Here is a 20,798-nt window from a genome sequence, read left to right as displayed (position 1 = left end):
CGTCTCCCTACACCTGAGGAATCAAGGCTTCACCAGTGGGGACTTCATGTGTGCCTGAGCTACCACTCTGCTCAGACTCCACATGGGTCTCTGTGTCAGTCTGCAGACCCTGGTGGGGTGGACTCACAGGGGGATCAACTTGAGCACAGGGTTGCAAAGGTCCATGGCAGAAGTGTTGGTCGTCAGGGACTCTCACACACTCATCATTTCAACAGGATGAGGAAGCCTCCCCCGGTTCCATGCCACTCTTGAGGGAACCACACCACTTGTTCCTCTCATTCTCCAAGTTGTTTCCTTGATGAATCCCATTGTGACCTCGATGTTCCAGTTGAATATCTAGTAATTACATGCTACTCTTTTTTTCACTTCATGAGAACATCACACACTAGCTGCTTCTAGTCTGCTGGATTTATTTTTAATTGATTCACTATTGCATATTAAATGTACATATTCTAAGTATAGAGTTGGATAAATATTAGCAAATATGTAACCAACTTTCCAATCGAGATATATTAGAACATTGCCATTGCCACCCTGGAAAGTTTCCTGTCACTACTTTCTTCTTTTTTTTAAAATTATTTTCTTAGGTTGAGGGCTGCACTTGCAGGTTTGTTATAAGGTAAATTGCATGTCACAGGAGTCTGGTGTAACGATTAATTCGCCACTCAGGAAATAAGCACTGTACAGGATAGGAAGTTTTTCAGTCCTCACCCACCACCCTCCCACCATCAAGTAGGTCCTGTGTCTGTTGCACTTTTTTGTGTGTGTCCATATGTATTCAATGGTTAGCTCTCACTTATAAGTAAGAACATGCAGTAGTTGGTCTTCTGTTCCTGTGTTAATTCATGTAAGATAATGGCCTCCAGCTCCATCCATGCTGCTGCAAAGGACATGATCTCATTCTTTTTTATAGCTGCGTAGTATTTCATGGTGTATATATGCCACATTTATATGCCACATTCTCTGTATCCATTTGTCTGCTGGTGAACACTTAGATTGCTTCCAAATCTTAGTTATTATGAATAGTGTTACAATAAGCATGGAGTGCAGGTATCATTTCAATACACTAATTTTCTTACCTTTGGATATATATACCCAGCAGTGGGATTGCTGGATCATATGGTAGTTCTATTTTTAGTTTTTTGAGAAACTTCCAAACTGTTCTTCATACACTTACTTTTCCAGAAAACAGTATACAAGGGCTCTCTTTTCTCCACACCCTCACCAGCATGTTATTTCCTGACATGTGGATGAAAGCCATTTTAACTGGATGAGATGATGTCTTTTTGTAGTTTTAATTTGCATTTCTCTGATGATAAATGATGCTGGGCAACTTTTCATATACCTGTTTGCCATTTTTATGCCTCATTTTGAGAAATGTCTATTTGGATTGTTTGCCCATTTTTAACTGAATTATTAGATTTTTTTTCTATGTTTTAAGGTTCATATATTTTCTAGTTATTAATTCCTTGTCAGATGGATAGTGACAAAGATTTCATGATTAAAATACCAAAAGCAATTACAACAAAAGCAAAAATTAACAAATGGGATCTAATCAAACTAAAGAGCTTCTGCACAACAAAAGAAATTATCATTAGACTGAACAGAGAACCTACAGAATGGGAGAAAATTTTTCCAATCTATCCATCTGACAAAAGTCTACTATTCAGTATTTGCAAGGAACTTAAACCAATTTACAAGAAACAAACAGCCCCATCAAAAAGGGGGCAAAGGATGTGAACAGACACTTCTTAAAAAAGACATTCATGCAGCCAACAAACATGAAAAAAAGTTCAACATCATTGATCATTAGAGAAATGCAAATCAAAACCACAATGAGATACCATCTCACACCAGTGAAAATAGCAATTATTAAAGTCAAGAAACAACAGATGCTGATGAGGTTGTAGAGAAAAAAGAACGCTTCTACACTGTTGGTGAGAATGTGAATTGGTACAACCATTGTGGAAGACAGTGTGACAATTCCTCAAAGATCTAGAAGCAGAAATACCACTTGATCCAGCAATTCCATTATTGGGTATATACACAAAGGAATGGAAATCATTCTGTTATAAAGATACATGCATGCATATGTTCATTAAAGTACTATTTACAATAGCAAAGGCATGGAATAAACCCAAATGTCCATCAGAGTAGACTGGATAAAGAAAATGTGGTACATATACACTATGGAATACTATGCAGTCATAAAAAAGAATGAGATCATGTCCTTTGCAGGGATATGGATATAGCTGGAAGCCGTTATCCTCAGCAAACTAATGTAGGAACAGAAAACCAAACACTACATGTTCTCACTTATCAGTGGGAGTTGAATGTTGAGAACACATGAACACATTATAAGGAACAACACACACTGGGGCCTGTTGGGCATGCAGGAGAGGGAAAGCATCAGGAAGAACAGCTAATGGGTGCTGGGCTTAATAACTGGATTTTGGGTTGATCTGTGCAGCAAACCACCATGGCATATGTTTACCTATGTAACAAACCTGCACATTCTGCATATGTACTCCAGAATTTAAAATAAAAGTTAGTAAAATAATTAGAAAACAAATGTTTTCTCCCATTCTGTGGGTTGTCTCTTCACTTTTTAAAATTGTTTCTTTCGCTGTGGAGAAGCTATTTTACTTGATGTGATCCCATTTTTGCTTGGGTATCCTGTGCTTTTGAGGTATTACTAAAGAAATGTTTGCCCAGACCAATGACCTAAAACGTTTCATTAGTTTTCTTCTAGTAGTTTCATGGCTTCAGGTCTTAGATTTAAGTCTTCAATGCATTTTAGTTTGACTTTTTTATATGGTGAGAGACTGGAGTCTAGTTTCAATCTTCTGCATAAGGATATCCAGTTTTCACAGCACCTTTTTGAAGAGGTTGTCCTTTCTCCAATGTCTGTTCTTGGCACATATGTCAAAAATGAGTTCACTATGGATGTATGGTTTACTTCTACATTCTCTATTCTGTTCCATTTGTCTAAGTGTCTGTTTCAATGCCATTTGATGCTGTTTGGGTTACTATATCGCTGTAGTATAATTTGAAGTCATATCATGTGTCTCATCTTGTTTTGTCCTGTTTGTTCAGGTTAGCTTTAGTTATTCTGTTTTGTTCTGTTTGCAGTTCCATATAACTTTTAGGATAATTTGTTTCTATTTCTCTGAAGAATGTATTGATATTTTGATAGGAATTGCATTGAATCTGTAGAGTGTTTTAGGTAGTATGGACATTTTAATAATATTAATTTTTCCAATCCATGAACATAAAATATCTTTTCATTTTTGTATTCACTTCAATTTCTTAAATCAATGTTTTATAATTTTCATTGTGGAGATTTTCACTATTTTGGCTATTTTTATTCCTAGGTATTTTGTTTGTCACTATTGTAAATGGGATTACATTTTTTATTTCTTTTTCAGATTGTTTGCTGTTGGCATATAGATATGCCACTGATTTTGTATGTCAGTTTTGTACCCTGCAATTTTTTTTTTTTTTTTTTTTTGAGATGGAGTCTTGCTCTGTCGCCCAGGCTGGAGTGCAGTGGCCGGATCTCAGCTCACTGCAAGCTCCGCCTCCCGGGTTCACGCCATTCTCCTGCCTCAGCCTCCCGAGTAGCTGGGACTACAGGCGCCCGCCACCTCGCCCGGCTAGTTTTTTGTATTTTTTAGTAGAGACGGGGTTTCACCGTGTTAGCCAGGATGATCTCGATCTACTGACCTCGTGATCTGCCCGTCTCGGCCTCCTAAAGTGCTGGGATTACAGGCTTGAGCCACCGCGCCCGGCCTACCCTGCAATATTAATGAATTTGTTTATCAGTTCTAATACCTTTTAGGTGGAGTCTTAAGATTTTTCCAAATATAAAATTACACAATCTGCAAAGAAGGATATTTTAACTTCTTTCTTTCCAATTTTGATATCATTTCTTTCTTTCTCTTGTCTGATTGGTCTAGGTAGGACTTCCAGTCCTATGTTGAAAAATAGTGGTGAAAGTGACAATGTCCATATTGTTCCAGATATTAGAGGATAGGCTTTCAGTTTTTCTCTGTTCAATATGATACAATCTGTGGGTCTGTCATATATGGCTTTTACTGTGTTGAGGTATGTTCCTTCTATACCCAGTTTTTTTAGGTTTTTTTTTTTTTTTTTTTTTTAATGAAGGGGTGTTGAATTTTACCAAATGTTTTTTCAGCATCAATTGAAATTATCATATGGTTTTTGTCCTTTATCCTCTTGATATGATGCATCACACTGATTGATTTGCATATGTGGACTCATCCTTGCATCACTGGAATAAATTCCACTTGGTCATAATGAATAATCTTTTTAATGTGTTGGTGAATTCAGTTTGCTAGTATTTTTGAGGATTTTGCATCAGTGTTCATCGAGATGTTGGCCTGTAGTTTTGTTTTCTTTATGTATTTTTGGTTTTGGTATCAGAGCAAAATTGGCCTCCTAGAATGAGTTTAGAAGTATTCCCTTTTTCTGTATTTTTTAGAATAGTTTAAGTAGGATTGGTTTAATTTTCCTTTAAATGTTTGACAAAATTCAGCAGTGAATTCTTTGATTCTTCAGCTTTTCTTTAATGGAAAACTTCTTATTATGGTTTTTCTCTCATTATTTGTTGTTGATCTATTCAAGTTTTGGATTTCCTCATGGTTCAAACTTGGTAGATTTCATGTCTCTAGGAATTTATCAATGTCTTCTAGGTTTTTCCAATTTATAGACCTATAGTTGCTCATAGTAGTTTCTAATGATTCTTTACATTTCTGCAGTATCAGCTGTAATGTCACCTCTTTCATCTCTGATTTTGTTTACTTGTGTCTTCTCTCTCCTTTAGTTAGTCGGATTAAGAATTTGTTAGCTTTCCAATGAGAACACATGGACACAGGGAGGGGAACATCATACACTGGGGCCTGCGAGGAATGGGGGACTAGGGGAGGGATAACATTAGGAGAAATACCTAACGTAGGTGACGTGTTGATGGGTGCAGCAAATCACCATGGCACGTGTATACCTATGTAACAAACCTGCACATTCTGCACATGTAACCCAGAACTTAAAGTATAATAAATACAAAAAAGAATTTGTTAGCTTTCTTTTTCTTCAAAAAACTCAACTTTGTTTCATTAAGCATTTGTATTGTTTTCTTGGTTCAATTTCATTTATTTCTGCTTGAATTTTTGTTGTTTATTTTCCTCCACTAATCTTGGGTTTGGTTTCCTCTTGCTTTTCTAATTCTTTAAGATGCATTGCTAGTTTTGCTATTTTAAGGTAAAGATGCTTATTGCTACACACTCTTCTGTTAGTACTGCTTTTGCTGTATTATATAAATTGTGGTGTTGTGCTTCCATTTATATTTGTTACAAGAAACTTTTAATTTCCTTCTTAATTTCTTCATTGACACACTCTCATTCAGGAGCATATTGTTTAATTTCAATATGTTTATATAGTTTCTAAAAATCCTCTTGGAATTGATTTGTAGCATTATTCCATTGCGGTCAGTGAAGAAACTTGATATAAGTATATTTTCTGAATTTTTAAAGATTTGTTTTGTGGCCTAACTAACATATGGTCCATACTTGAGAATATTTCATTTACTGAAGGGAAGAATTTGTATTCTGCAGCTGTGGGATGAAACATTCTGTAAATATCTGTTAGGTTTGGGTCTATAGTGCAGATTAAGTTGAGTGTTGCGTTGGTGATTTTCTGTCCGGATGATCTGTCCAATGCTGAAAGTGAGCTATTGAAGTCTCTCCCCATTATTTTATATAGATCCATGTTTCTGTTAGCTCTAATACTTGCTTTATATATCCGAGTGACCCAGTGTTGGATGCTAATATATTTACAATTATATCCTCTTGCTGAATTGACCCCTTTATCATTATATGAGGACCTTCTTTGTCTCCTTTTACAGTTTTTGTCTTGAAATCTATTTGTCTGAAATAAGTATAACTACTCCTGCTATTGTTTGGTTTCCATTCGCATGGGATGTCTTTTTCCATGTCTTCATTTTCAGTCTATGTGTGTTTTTATAGGTGAAGTGTGTTTCTTGTAGGCAGCAGAAAATCCCTTCTGTTACCCTATGTCTTTTAATTGGAGAGTGTAGTCCATTTACAATCAATGTTATTCTTGATAAGTAAGGACTTAGTACTGCCATTTAAAAATATTTTTTCTTGTTTTTTTTTTTTTTGTGTGGTCCTTCCTCCTCCATTTTTTCCTATTTTTTGTGAAAGTTATTTTCTGTGGTGGTATGTTTTATGTTCTTCTTTTTTATTTTTATTTTTTGTGGATCTATTGTAGCTTTTTTGATTTGAGGTTACCATGAGACTTGCAAATATTATCTTATAACCCATTATTTTAAACTGATGAAAACTTAACAGATTCCAAAATTAAAGAAAACAAACAAGCAAAGAGAAAACTCTGCCCTTTAATTTTATCCCCCAACCTTTTAAAATTTTTGCTGTTTGCATTCATATCTTATTATACTATGTCTTTAAAAGTTGGGCTGGGAGCGGTGGCTCACGTCTGTAATCCCAGCACTTTGGGAGGCCCAGGCAGGTGGATCTTGAGGTCAGGAGATCAAGACCATCCTGGCTAACACGGTGAAACCCCGTCTCTACTAAAAATACAAAAAACTTAGCCAGGCATGGTGGCGGGTGCCTGTAGTCTCAGCTACTCAGGAGTCTGAGGCAGGAGAATGGCGTGAACCCGGGGTTGGAGCTTGCAGGGAGCTGAGATGGCGCCATTGCACTCCAGCCTGGGAGAGAGAGCAAGACTCCATTTCAAAAAAAAAAAAAAAAAAGAAAGAAAAGAAAGAAAGAAAAAGGTTGTTGCAGTTATTATTCATCTTTTAGTCTTCCTACTCAAGATATGGGCACACAGAAATTACAAAGTCATAGCATTGTGTATTTTTCTGTATATTTACTATTACCAGTGAGTTTTGTACATCCAGATAATTTCTTATAGCTCATTAACACATTTTTCTTTCAGATTGAAGAACTCTGTTTAGCATTTTTTTGCTGGACAGGTCTAGTGTTGGCAAAATTTCTCACCTTTTGTTAGTCTAGAAAAGTCTTTATTGACCTTCATGTTTGGAGTATATATTTGCCAGATATAATATGCTATGATAAAATTTTTTTTTTTTTCCTTTATAACTTCAAGTACGCCATGCCACTCTACACTGGCTGGTAAGTTTTCCACTGAGAAGTCTGCTGTCAATGTATTGGAACTGGATCACACTTTTTATTTTTTCTGCTGCTGCTTTTTGGAATGTATTATTGACCTTTGGGAGTTTGATTATTAAATATCTTGAGGTAGTCTTACTTGGGTTAAATCTTTGGAGTTCTATAAATTTTCTTGTGTTTGAATATTGATATATTTCTCTAGGTTTGGAAAGTTCTCTGTTATTATATCTTTGGATAAACTTTCTATCTCTGTCTCTATCTCTAACCCTTCTTTCAGGCAATAATTCTTAGGTTTGCCTTTGTGAGGATATTTCCTAGATCTTGTAGATGTGCTTTATTCTTTATTATTATTTTTCTTTTGTCATTTTTGACTGTATATTTTCAAATAGTCTATCTTCAAGCTAATTCTTTCTTCTGCTTGATTAATTCTGCTGTTGAGAGACTGTAATACATTTTTCGGTGTGTTATTTGAATTCTTTAGCTCCAGAATTCCTGCTTGATTCTTTAAAATTATTTTAATCTTTTCATCAAGTTTCTCTGATAGGATTCTGAATTCCTTCTCTGTGTTATCTTCAATTTCACTGTGCTTCCTCAAAATAGCTGTTTTGACTTATCTAAAAGTCTATTTTGAAATCTGTTTGAAAAGTCACATATCTCTGTTCCTCCAGGATGGATCACTGGTGCTTTATTCAGTTCATTTGGTGAAATCTTGTTTTTATAATTGGTCTTGATCTTGTGGATGTTTGTTGATTTCTGGGCATTGAAGTATTAGGTATTAATTCTAATACTGTCAGTCCGGGCTTGTTTGTACCTGTCCTTCTTAAGAAAGGCTTTTTATGTATTCCAAGGGAATTGAAAGTCGTGGTCTAAACCTTTGGTCACTGAAGCTCTATTTGCAATGGGAGATAGTAAAGCCCAGTATTGCTGTGACTTTTGTAGTTTTATAGATGTGCCACTTTGGTGGACTTGGGTAAGATCTGTGAGAACTCCCTGGATTACCAACCAAAGTCTCTTTTTCTCTTCCCTTACTTTTCCTCAAATAAATGCAGTTTCTCCCTTAGTGCTGAGCTGCCTGGGGCTACGATGGGCTGATGTGAGCACTCCTATGGCCACCACTGCTTGGATTGTGCTGGGTCACACCTGAAGCCAGCATGACACTGGGACTTGCTCAAGGCCCATGGAAATTATTGCCTGGCTACCACTGATGTTTATTCAAGCCCAAGAGCTCTTTAGTCAGCAGCTGGTGAATATTGTCGGGACTTGGCCCTTCCCTTCAGGGTAGCAGGTTTCCTCCTGGCCCAGGGTAGGTCCAGAAATTTCATCTGGGAGCTACAGCCCAAAATAGGGACTTCAGGACTCTGCTTGGTGCTTTATTCTACTGTGGCTGAGCTGATATCCAAGTTGCAAGACAAAGTCCTCTTTACTCATTCCTCTCCTTTCCTCAAGTGGAAGGACTCCCTGCCAGAGCTTCAAGATGCACTGCCTGAAGTTGGAGTAGTGGTTACACGAGCACTCCCTTGGCCTCCTTATCTGATGCCTCACTCAGCCACTGCACCCTGAATTCACTGGCCCCGAGCCCAGCACAACCCCAGGACTTGCCCAGGAATTGCAATTCTTGTGGCCTAGACTACCTTTCAGATTTATTTAGGACCCCAGAGTACTGTAGCTTGTGGTAGTGGGTTAGTTAGAACTCAGTCTCCCACTGCTAGGATGGATGAGACCCCACTGGCTAGGGTTGGTCTAAAGGCTCTCTCTGTTGGCAGTAGCTGAATTCTGCCCTGTGTTTCTTTCCACTGTTACAGGGCAGGTCTGAGGTCCAATGGGAAGTCCCACGATCACTTTGCTCTCCCTCCTCTAAGCACATAGATTCTCTCTCCATGTCATGTAGTACTGCTGGGAAATGGGGAAACAAGTGGTGTAGGCAATTCAAGACTGTCTTCCTATGCTCTATCCTCTTCAGTGTCTCTTTCCTTCATATGATACTAAAACCAGGTACTGTGATTGCTTACCTGAGTTTTGGTTCTTATGAAGGTGTTCTTGCATGGTTAGTTGCTCAATTTATTGTTCCTGTGGGAGAAACAATCTCTGGGGGGTCCTGTTTAACCACCTTGTTCTGCCTGCTTTCTTCTCTATTTTAATTAGGTTGATTGTCCTTTTATTATTGATTTATCAGAGTTCTTTATTCTGGAGTCAAGCCTTATTGCATATATGTGATAAAATATTTTCTCACTCTTTGGATTCATTTTAAATGGTGTCTTTTGAAGAAGAACAAATGCCTTTTATTTTATGTTATTTCTACATTTGTTTTCTGATTTTGCTGCTGCTTTTTGAATTTGTTAAGAAATCTTTATTTACTTTCTGTCAGTTTCCTGTGGCTACTATAATAAATTACTATAAATAGTAGCTTAAAACAAGAGACATTTATTCTTTAACAGTTCTGCAAGCCAGAAGTTGGATATCAAAATATTATCAGAACTATTGTTCCTCCAAAGTCTCTAGAGGAGACTGCTTCTTGCCTCTTTCAGCTTCGGGTGGCTAGAAATGTCTTGGTTTGGCTGCATCACTCAAGTCTTTCTGTCTGTGATCACATTGCCTCCTGTTTTCTGACTCAAAACTCCTCTATTTCTCTCTTAAAAGGATAGATATGAGTGCATCTATGTCTCACTTGCATAATTCAGAATAAGCTTCACCATTTAAGATTCCTAAATCAATCATATCATTCTCATGTAAGGTTTTAGTCACAGGCTCCAGGGGTTGAGATGTGAACGTATCTTTTACTGGGGCACTATTTAGCCTACTACCTATGCAAAGGCACAAAGATATTCTATATTTTTCTTAAAACTTTATAGTTTTAGTATTTACATTTAGGTTTATAAACTATATGGGTATTTTAATGTATGGTATGACGTTGAGTCATGATTCTGTTTTCTTTCCATATTGGCATAATATTGACCCAGGACTGTTAAAAATGCTTTCCTTTTCCCATTCAATTTCAATGACACATTTGTAACAGATTATTGACCAAAATGTGTAGAGCTATTTCTAGACTCATGATTCTGTTTGGTTGCTATGTTAATGTATCCTTGTGTCAGTCACACATTGCATTAATTACTGTAGCATTATGGAAGTCTTAAAATTAAGAGTGTGAGCTCTCTGGCTTTGTTCGTTCTTAAGATGGTTTTTAGCTATTCTAGGTCCTTTGTATTTCCATACACATTTTACTATAGGATCATCAATTGTTATCTAAAATAGCCAAGCCTCCTAGAATTTGCACTGGAGTTGCAATGATCTTTCAATCTATACATCAAGTGAGAGAAAATTAAAATTGTAAAAATATTACTTTCCATCTAATGAACATGGTACATATCTCCATTTATACAGATATTTTAAAACTTATTGCAGCAATGTGTTTGTGGCTTTCAAGTATAAAGATCTTTTCTTTCTTTTAAAATTTATTCTGAGGTTTTATAATTTTGGCGTTATAAATGACATCAATTTTGAATGTTATTTTCTAAATTTTGTTGCTGGTATGCAGAAATATGATAATTTTGTGCATATTTACCTTGAGAAACTGCTGAGTTCATTTATTAGATATAGCATTTTCTTTTTTATAAAATCCTTTGTATTTTCTATGTAGATAATAATGCTTCTGCAAATAAAAATTCACTTCTCTTTTCCCCACTGATCATTATACAAATTGTTTTCTTGTCTTGCCTAATCACATTGAATAGTACCTTCTGTAAAATATTAAGAAGTGTTGATAGCAGACATCATGGAACATTTTAACATTAAGTATTACATTAGGTGTACATTTTTCTTAGATGCTCTTTATCATATAGTAGAATCCTTTCTAGTTTTCCTAGAATTTTTATCTTTATCATAAATGGGTGTTGTTGAAAATTGTCAGATGATTTTCTGTACTTATTCTTATGACTACATGATTTTTCTTTATTCTCTTAATGTGGTGAAGTATATTGACTGATTTTTGAATGTTAAAATAAACATGCATTCCTAGGATAATCCTTAGTTGTAATATATTATCTTTTTATATTTTACTGAATTTTTTTTATGGTTTGGATCTGTGTCCCCACCAAAATCTCATTCAATTGTGATCCTCAGTGTTGGAGGTGAGGTCTGATGAGAGGTGATTGGATCACGGGGGCAGCTTTTCATGGCTTAACACCATTTCCCCTTGGTACTCTCATTGTGATAGTGAGTTCTCATGATATTTGGTTGTTGAAAAATATGTGATACCTTTTTTAGCCATGTAAGACAATTCTGGCCCAGCCATGTAAGACAATCCTGCTTCCCCTTTGTCTTCTGTCATGATTTTAAGTTTCCTGAGGCCTCCCCAGAAGCTATACATATGGCCAGCATTGTGCTTCCTGTACAGTCTGTGGAACCATGAGCCAGTTAAAGCTCTTTTCTTTATACACTACCCAGTCTCAAATATTTCTTTAGCAATGCAAGAATGGGCTGATACAGAAAATTGGTACCAGGGGTGCAGTATTGCTATAAAGATACCTGAAAATGTTGAAGCAACTTTGAAACTGGGTAATAGGCAGAGTTTGGAAGAGTGTGGAGGGCTCAGAAGATAGAAAGATGAGGAAAAAATTTGGAACTTCTTAGAAACTTGTTGAATGGTTGTGACCAAATTCCAATAGTGACGTGAACAGAGATGGTCAGGCTGATGAGATCACAGGTAAAGATGAGGAACTTATTGGGAAGTGGAGCAGTCACTTTTGTTACACCTTGTCAAAGACCTTGGTTTGATTGTGCCCCCGACCTAGGAATCTGTGGAACTTTGAATTTGAGAATGCTGATTTAGGGTATCTGGTGGAAAAAACTTCTAAGCAGCAAAGCATTCAAGATGTGACCTGGCTGCTTCTAACAGCCTAGCTCATATGTATTAGCAAAGAAATGACTGAAAACTGTTATATTTAAAAGAAAAGAAAAGCATAAAAGTTTGGAAAATTTGCAGCCTGGCCACGTGGTAGAAAAGAAAAGCCAATTTTCATGGAAGGAATTCAAGCAGGCTATATAAATTTATATATCTAAAAGTAGGGCAAGTGCTGATAGCTAAGAGAATGGGAAAAAGGCCTTGAAGGCATTTCAGAGTCCTTTGCAGAAGCTCTTCCCATCACAGGCTTGGAGGTTTAGGATGACAGAATGGTTTCATGGGCCAAGTTCAGGGCCTCACTGCCCGGTGCAGCCTTGGGACACTGCTCAAAGGGGTCTAGGCACAGCTTGATCCACTGCTCCAGAGGGTGCAAGCCGTAAGTCTTGGTAGTTTCCATGTGGTGTTAAGACTGTGGTGCAGTGTACAGGAGTTCAGGCTTGGGAGTCTCCACCTAGATTTCAGAGCATGTATGGAAAAGACTGGATGTCCAGGCAGAAGCCTGCTGCTGGAGTGGAACCCTCATGGAGAACATCTACTAAGGCAATGAAAGGGGGATATGTGGGGTTGGATCCCCTACACAGAGTTCTCACTGAGGTACTGCCTAGTAGAGCTGTAAAAAGAGGGCCACCATCCTCCTGACCCTAGAAAGGTAGATCCACTGGTAGCTTGCATGCTGCACCTGAAAAAGCCATAGGCATTCAATGCCAGCCCTTGAGATCAGCCGTGGGGGCTGAACTCTGCAAAGCCACAGGCACAGAGCTGCCAAAGCCTGGGGAGACCACCACTCTCACTAGTGTGCCCTAGATGTAAGACATAGAGTCAACAGAGGTTATTTTGGAGCTTTAAGATTTATTGACTACCCTGCTGAATTTTGGAATTGCATGGACCCTGTAGCCCCTTACTCTGGCCTTTTTCTCCATTTGGAGTGGGAATATTTACTTAATGCCTGTACCCCCATTGTATTTTGGAAGTAACTAACTTGCTTTGGATTTTGTAGGCTGATAGGCAGAAGAGACTTACCTTGTCTCAGATGAGACTTAGAACTTTTTAGTTAATGCTGGAATGGGTTAAGACTTCAATGGATTGCTGAGAAGACATAATTGTATTTTTCAGTGTGAGAAAGACATGAGATTTGGGAGAAGCTTGGGATAGAATAATGTGATTTAGATCTGTGTTCCGACCCAAATCTCCTGTTCAGTTGTGATCCTCAATGTTGGAAGTAGGGCCTGGTGAAAAGTAATTGGATTATGGAAGCAGTTTCTCATGATTTAATACCATCTCCCCTTGGTGCTGTCATCATGATTGTTGAGTTCTCATGATATCCAGTTGTTTAAAAGTGTGTGGCACTTTCCCCCACTGTATTAGTCCATTTTCATGCTACTGATAAAGACACACCTGAGACTGGGCAATTTACAAAAAACAAAAAAAAGGTTTAATGGGACTTACAGTTTCATATGGCTAGGGAAGCCTCCAAATCATGATGGAAGGCAAGGAGGAGCAAATCACATCTTGCATGGATGGCAGCAGGCAAAGAGAGAGTTCTGTAGGCAAACTCCATTTTTAAAGCCATCAGATCTCATGAGACGTATTCACTATCACAAGAACAGCACAGGAAAGACCCATCCCCATAATTCAGTCATCACCCACTGGGTCCCTCTCACAACACGTGGAAATTATGGGAGCTACAAGATGAGATTTGGGTGGGGACACAGAGCCAAACCATATCACCCACATTAGTCTTATTCCTAGTCTGGCCATGTAAGATAATCCTGCTTCCAAATCCTGCTTCCCCTTCCCCTTCTGCCATGATTGTAAGTTTCCTAAGGGTTTCATAGAAGCCCAGTCAATGGTCAGCATCATATTTCCTGTACAGCTTGTAAACTGTGAGCTAACTGAAGCTCTTTCCTTTATAAATTACCCTGTCTCAGGTATTTCTTTATAGCATTGGAGAACAAACTAACGTAGGTTTTCTAATATCTAATTAAGGACATCTGTATTAGTCCATTCTCACACTGCTAAAAAAAACTACCTGAGACTGAGAAATTTACGAAGAAAAGGTGTTTGGCTCACAGTACAAAAGACTTAACAGTAAACATGACTGGGAGACCTTAGGAAACTTACAATCATGGTGGAAGGTGAAGGGGAAGCAAGCACAATTTACCATGGCAAAGCAGGAGAGAGAGGAAGGAAGAAACTACCACACACTTTTAAACCATTAGATCTCATGAGAACTCACTCACTATTATGAGAACAGCATTGGGGAAACTGATCCAATCACCTCCCACCAGGTCCCTCCCCTAACACCTAGGGATTATAATTCAAGATGAGATGTGGGTGGGAACACAGAGCCAAACCATATCATTCTGCCCCTGGATCCTCCCAAATTTCATGTCCTTCTCACATTTCGTAACCAATCATGCCTTCCCATCAGTCCCTCAAACTCTTAACTCATTCCAGCATTAACTCAAAAGTCCAAGTCCAAAGCTTCATCTGAGACAAGGTAAGTTCCTTCTGCCTATGAGCCTGTAAAATCAAAATCAAGTTAGTTACTTCCAAGATACAATGGGAGTACCAACATTGGGTAAATTCTCCCAGTCTAGATGGGAGAAATTGGCCAAAACAAAGGGGTTATAGGCCCCACACAAGTCTGAAACCCAGCAAGGCAGCCATTAAATCTTAAAGCTCCAAAATGATTTCCTTCGACTCCTTGTCACACATCTGCCCAAGCCACAATGACACAAGGGGTAGGCTCTCAAGACCTTGGGTAGTTCTGACTCTATGGCTCTGCAGGGTGCAGTCCCTGAAACTGCTTTCTTGGGTTTTCATTGAGTGCCTGCAGCTTTGTCAGGATCACAGTACAAGCTCTTGGTGGATCTATGATTCTGGGGTCTAGGGGACTGTGACCCTCTTCTCACAGTTCCCAAGGTAGTGCCTCAATAGGGCTCTGTGTGGGGGTTTTAACCTCACAATTCCCCCCACACTGCCTTGGTAGGTGTTCTCCATGAGGGCTCTGACCCTGCTACAGACCTGCTCGGACATCCAGGCATTTCCATACATCCTCCGAAATCTAGGCAGAGGTTCCCAAGCAAAAACTCTTGTCTTCTGTCCCCATGCAGGTCCAACACTACATGGAAGCCACCAAGGTTTAGGGCTTGCACCCTCTAAAGCAATGGCTCAACCTATACCTTGGTCCCTTTTAGCCACAACTGGAGCTGGAGTGGCTGGAACTCAGGACACCATGTCCCAATACTGCACAGAGCAGTGGGCCCCTGGGACCAGCCCATGAAATTATTTTTCCCTCCTAGGCCTCTGGGCCTGTGATGGGAGGGGCTGTCACAAAGGTCTCTAATATGCCCTGGAGACGTTTTCCCTATTGTCATGGCAATTAATATTTGGCTCCTCTTTACTCACACAAATTCCTGCAGCCAACTTGAATTTCTACCTAGAAACTGTGTTTGTTTGTTTTTTCTCTCTCTCCCTTCTGCAACATGGTCAGGCTGCAAATTTTCCAAACTTTTATGCTTTGCTTCCTTTTTAAATGTAAGTTCCCATTTCAGATCATCTCTTTGCAAACACATATGACTGTATGCTGTTAGCAGCAGCCAAGTCATATCTTGAACATTTTGCTGTTTAAAATTTATTTCTCCCAAAACCCTAAGTTATCCCAAGATAAAAGTTCTACAGGTCCTTAGAGCAGGGGCACAATGCCACCAGTCTTTTTGCTAAAGCATAGGAAGAGAGACTTTTCTTTTCTTTTTTTTTTTTTTTTTGCTTCTGTTCCCTATATGTTCCTCATCTCCATCTGAGACCACTTCAGTATGGATTTCATTGTCCATATAACTATCATCATTTTGGTCAAAACCATTCAACAAATCTCCAGGAAGTTCCAAACTTTCCCACATGTTCCTGTCTTCTTCTGAGCCCTCCAAACTGTTTCAACTTCGCCCATTACTCAGGTACAAAGTCACTTCCACGTTTTCAAGTATCTTTATAGCAGTGCCCCACTCTCCTGGTACTGGTACCAATTTTCTGTATTAGTCCATTCTCACACTTTTATAAAGGTAGAAGACAGAATTTTTTTTTTTTTTGAGACGGAGTCTCGCTCTGTCCTCCTGGCTGGAGTACAGTGGTGCGATCTCGGCTCACTGCAAGCCACCGCGCCCGGTCAGAATTTTTTTTTAATGTGGGGTTTTTTGTTTGTTTGTTTGTTTTTTGAGATGGAGTCTCACTCTATTGTCCAGGCTGGAGTGCAGTGGCGCCATTTTGACTCACTGCAAGCTCCGCCTCCTGGGTTCATGTCATTCTCCTGCCTCAGCCTCCCGAGTAGTTGGGACTACAGGTGCCTGCCACTACACCCGCCTAATTTTTTCATATATATATATATTTTTAGTAGAGATGGGGTTTCACCTTGTTAGACAGGATGGTCTCGATCTCCTGACCTTGTGATCCACCCGTCTCATCCTCCCAAAATCCTGGGATTACAGGTGTGAGCCACAGTGCCCGGCCTAAAGTGTTTTGAACTATAGATTTACTTTTTAGGAAACACAATTTAGTATAATAAGGGGCATGAAGAAACAATCAACTGGGAGTCCACAACCAAGAAAATAACAACAGAAGGTGAGCTACAGATGATAGAAACAGTAGAAGTATCACTCAAGGAAATTAAAATAGCTATTATAATTATGTTCAAGGATTTTCAGGAAAAACAAAAATTAGATGAGCAAATGGAAAATCTCAACATAGAAATGGAAACTATAAACTAGAAACAATTCTAGAACGTAAAAGCATAATACATAAAATAAAAACACACTAAATGTGAATAAACACCACATAAGAAAGGATCAATGAAGTTGAAGACAGATTAACAGATATTATTCAAAATAAGGCAAAGAGGAAGAAAACAATACTGACATAACTGAAGAGAGCATCAGTGACCTATGGGACAATATGAAGTAGATTAATATGTGTCTTCAAAGCTCTAAATGTACAGGAAGGAAAGAAAGCAGCACAAAATTATTTCAAGAAATAATGGTAAACTTTAAAAGGTATGATAAATATAAACCCCCAAATCCAAGATTCTCAACAAATCTCCAGACAGAGAAATAAACAGGAAACCAAACTTAGGCACATAGTAAAACTATAAAAACCAAGAAAAAAGAGAGAATATTGAAAGCAATCAAAGTAAAATAATCATATTGTATCATATCAGGGCAACCACAATAAGTATAATGTCTCACTTCTCAATAGCAACAGCATGATCCAGAATACAATGGAATAATAGTTTTACAGTACTAAGAGGGAAAATACAGCAATTTTCAATTAGAATCAATTGAAATTTCGAATTCTATATTCTTCAACAAAAAATATTTTAAAATGGAGTTAAAATAAAGACAGTTTTAGATAAAAAAGACATTTTTAGATACAGAGAAAATTTGCTACCAACACAACCATACTATAAAATACATTAAAGGAAATTCTTTAAACTGAAAAGAAATGACACCAGTTGGAAATTTAAATCTACGGGAAATATTGTAGAGTACTCAAATACTGAAAAGGTCAAGAATGGAAGGTTTACAAAGCTTTTCTAACTTTTACTGATTTCTTTAAAAAACATTGATTAAGGCAAAATCAACAGCAATTAATTGTGAGATCTATAACAGATATAGAGTAACATTTGAAAACAATAGCTAATGATAGCAAATAATACATTAAGAAGGATACATGAAATTATGTATTTGTCAGCTTTCTATATTTTATGTATGGTGGTGTAATAACAATCCAAAGTGGACTGTAGAAGTGAAGGAGGCATACTGTAGTTCAAAAAACCATTATAAAGTAATACAAAAAGTTTTGTATAAAAAAACGAGTAAAGGAGATAAACAGAAGAATAAATATCCTAAATCCAAAAGAATACAGAAAATCAGAGTCAAAGGAACCAAAAAAGAAGGGAACAATTAAAAAATATTGATAGACATAAACACAGTCATCACAATAATTTTATTAAATATAAGAGGCAGAGATAATCAGAATTAATAATATATTATTAGCTACAGTTGCCCTATTGTGCTATCATATATTTCAAAGTAGCAAAAGGGATTAGGAATGTTTGCAACACAAAGAAATAATAAATGTTTGAGGAGATGGATATCCCAATTGCCCTTAGTTGATCGTTATTACACATCATATGTTTGTATCAAAATATATGTATCCCAATTAATAGGTAAAATTATGTATCAATAAATAATATATAAAATAATTATTACAATGTAAATAACAAAAAATTGATAAAAATTACAAAAGCCAAAAATAAGTTTATTATAAGCAAGAAACTTAAAGTACAAAGGCAGAATGAAATTTAAATAATGGGATGAAAAACATATGCCATACAAACATGAGAAAGTTGTGTGACTGTATTACTGTAAGAAAATAGACCTCAAAACAATGAATATTACTGTAGGCATGAAAGAATATATCAAAATTATAACAATATTCATGTACATTAAACAAAATGTTCATATACTTAACAATAGAAAGTCAAAGTACATAAAACTAATGAAAAAGACAGTATTAAAGGCAAAAATAGAGAAATATACCATCATATTTATAGATGCTAACATTATCTCAGTAATTGTTAGAACAAATTTTAAAATCAGAAATTACATGGAAGCTTAGTACAAAAATTTCACCTAATTTGACCTAACAGGCATTTACAAATACTACATCATATAGCTGTGGAATGCAATATTTTCAAATGCATATTTTAAAAGTCTCAAAGGGAGACCATATAGAAGGCTAGAAAGTAAAGCTCAATAAAGATAAAATAATTGAACTAACATAGAATATGTTCTCAAAACACAACAAAATTGTGTTAGAATAAAAGATAATAAGGTGTAGAATTCCTGAACTATGTCGAAATTAAGCAACTCACCTCTAAATTATACAAGGTCAAAGAATAAATCATCAAGACATTTAAAAAATATTTTGATTTAGATGATAAAAAACATAACATATCAAATGTATAAGATCATCTACATCAGTACTACAAGGGAAATTTATAGCTTAGAATTTTTATATTAAAAAACAAAAAGTTTAAAATGAATGAGCTACACAGATTAAACCCAACGTAAGTACAAGAAAGGAAATTGTATTAGTCCATTCTCACACTGCTATAAAGAACTATCTGAGACTGAGTAATTTATGAAGAAAAGAGGTTTAATTGACTCACATTTCTGCAGGCTACACAGGAAGGATGGATGGGAAGTCTTCAGGAAACTTACAATCATGGCAGAAGGGTGAAAGGGAAGCAAGCACCTTCTTCACATGGCAGGAGAGAAGAGAGAGAATAAAGGGGAAGGTGCTACACACTTTCAAACAACCAAATCTCATGAGAACTCACTCACTGTTACAAGAATAGTGAGGAGGAAATCTGTACACATTATCCGATTACCTCTCACCAGGTCCCTCCCTCAACATTGAGAATTACAATTCAATATGAGATTTGGGTGGGGAAATTGAGTCAAATGATATCAGAAATAGAGACTAAAAATTATTTATATGGGAATAAAGAACATATACAAAGTTAGATTGGTTCTTAAAAAGATTATTAAAATTAATAAATCATTAGACTGACCAACAAAAAAAGGGAGAAAATACAAAGTATCAATACCAAGAATAAAGTAGGAAATGTGACTATAACCCCTACAGTATTTAGAAAGGTAGTAAGAGACTATTATGAATAACATGCCTACAAACCTGATGATGTAGATGAAATAGACAAATTCCTTGAAAACACACTAAAAGTTACTAAACTGATGAAAACTGCTAACAAAATTAATTTAGAAATGATAAAAATCTACTTTCCTCCAAAAGCCTTCAAACACAAGCCACCGTTATTTAACCACTTTTGGAAATGTGAAAGAAAGAACACTTCCAAACTCATTTTATGAGACCAGTACAACACTTACAACAAAACATAGAAAAACAAAAACAAAACAAAAAGCAACTACAGGCCCTTCATAAGCCTAGACACAGATGTTGATATGGTTTGGCTCTGTGTCCCCACTTAAATTTTACAATCTTATGTCTAATTCTAATCCCCACATGTCTTGGGAGGGGGGTGATCATGGGGGCAGTTTCCTCCATGCTGTTCTAATGATAGTGAGTTAGTTCTCCCAAGGTCTTATGGTTTAAAAGTGTAAGCAGTTCCCCTACCCCGCCCCTGCTTTTCTCTCCTGCTCCACCATGGAAAGATGTGCTTGTTTCCCCATTGCCTTCCACCATGATTGTAAGTTTCCTGAGGCCTCCCAGGCATGTTTCCTTTTAATCCTTTCAAACTGTGAATCAATTAAACCTTCTTGCTTCATAAATTATGCAGACTCAGGTAACTCTTTATTCATTAATATCAAATCAGTGTTATTGAAATTCAGCCCTGTTTATCTATTCATACTCTCAAAAAAATGACAATATTTTCTCCCATCTGTGAAACGCAATAAATGTTCTAGATATATTTTATATCACTTGCCTACTCTGGTCAAAGCTTACACATACCAATTTCCCACTATCTTAGAGTGCTTTTGCGGGGAAAGCATTTCTACTACCTTAATGAGCAACTTAAAGATGCTGCTTCCATGAAATTCTGTTTCCTCCAAGATTCCTTTAACATGTATCTTCAATCTCTTATGGTATTTACCACTTACTAGTGTGTA

The sequence above is a fragment of the Rhinopithecus bieti genome, unplaced genomic scaffold (genome assembly GCF_001698545.2).
Source record: "Rhinopithecus bieti isolate Rb0 unplaced genomic scaffold, ASM169854v2 scaffold_38527, whole genome shotgun sequence".
In the NCBI taxonomy this organism is placed as follows: domain Eukaryota; kingdom Metazoa; phylum Chordata; class Mammalia; order Primates; family Cercopithecidae; genus Rhinopithecus; species Rhinopithecus bieti.
This window is presented reverse-complemented; position numbering follows the sequence as displayed.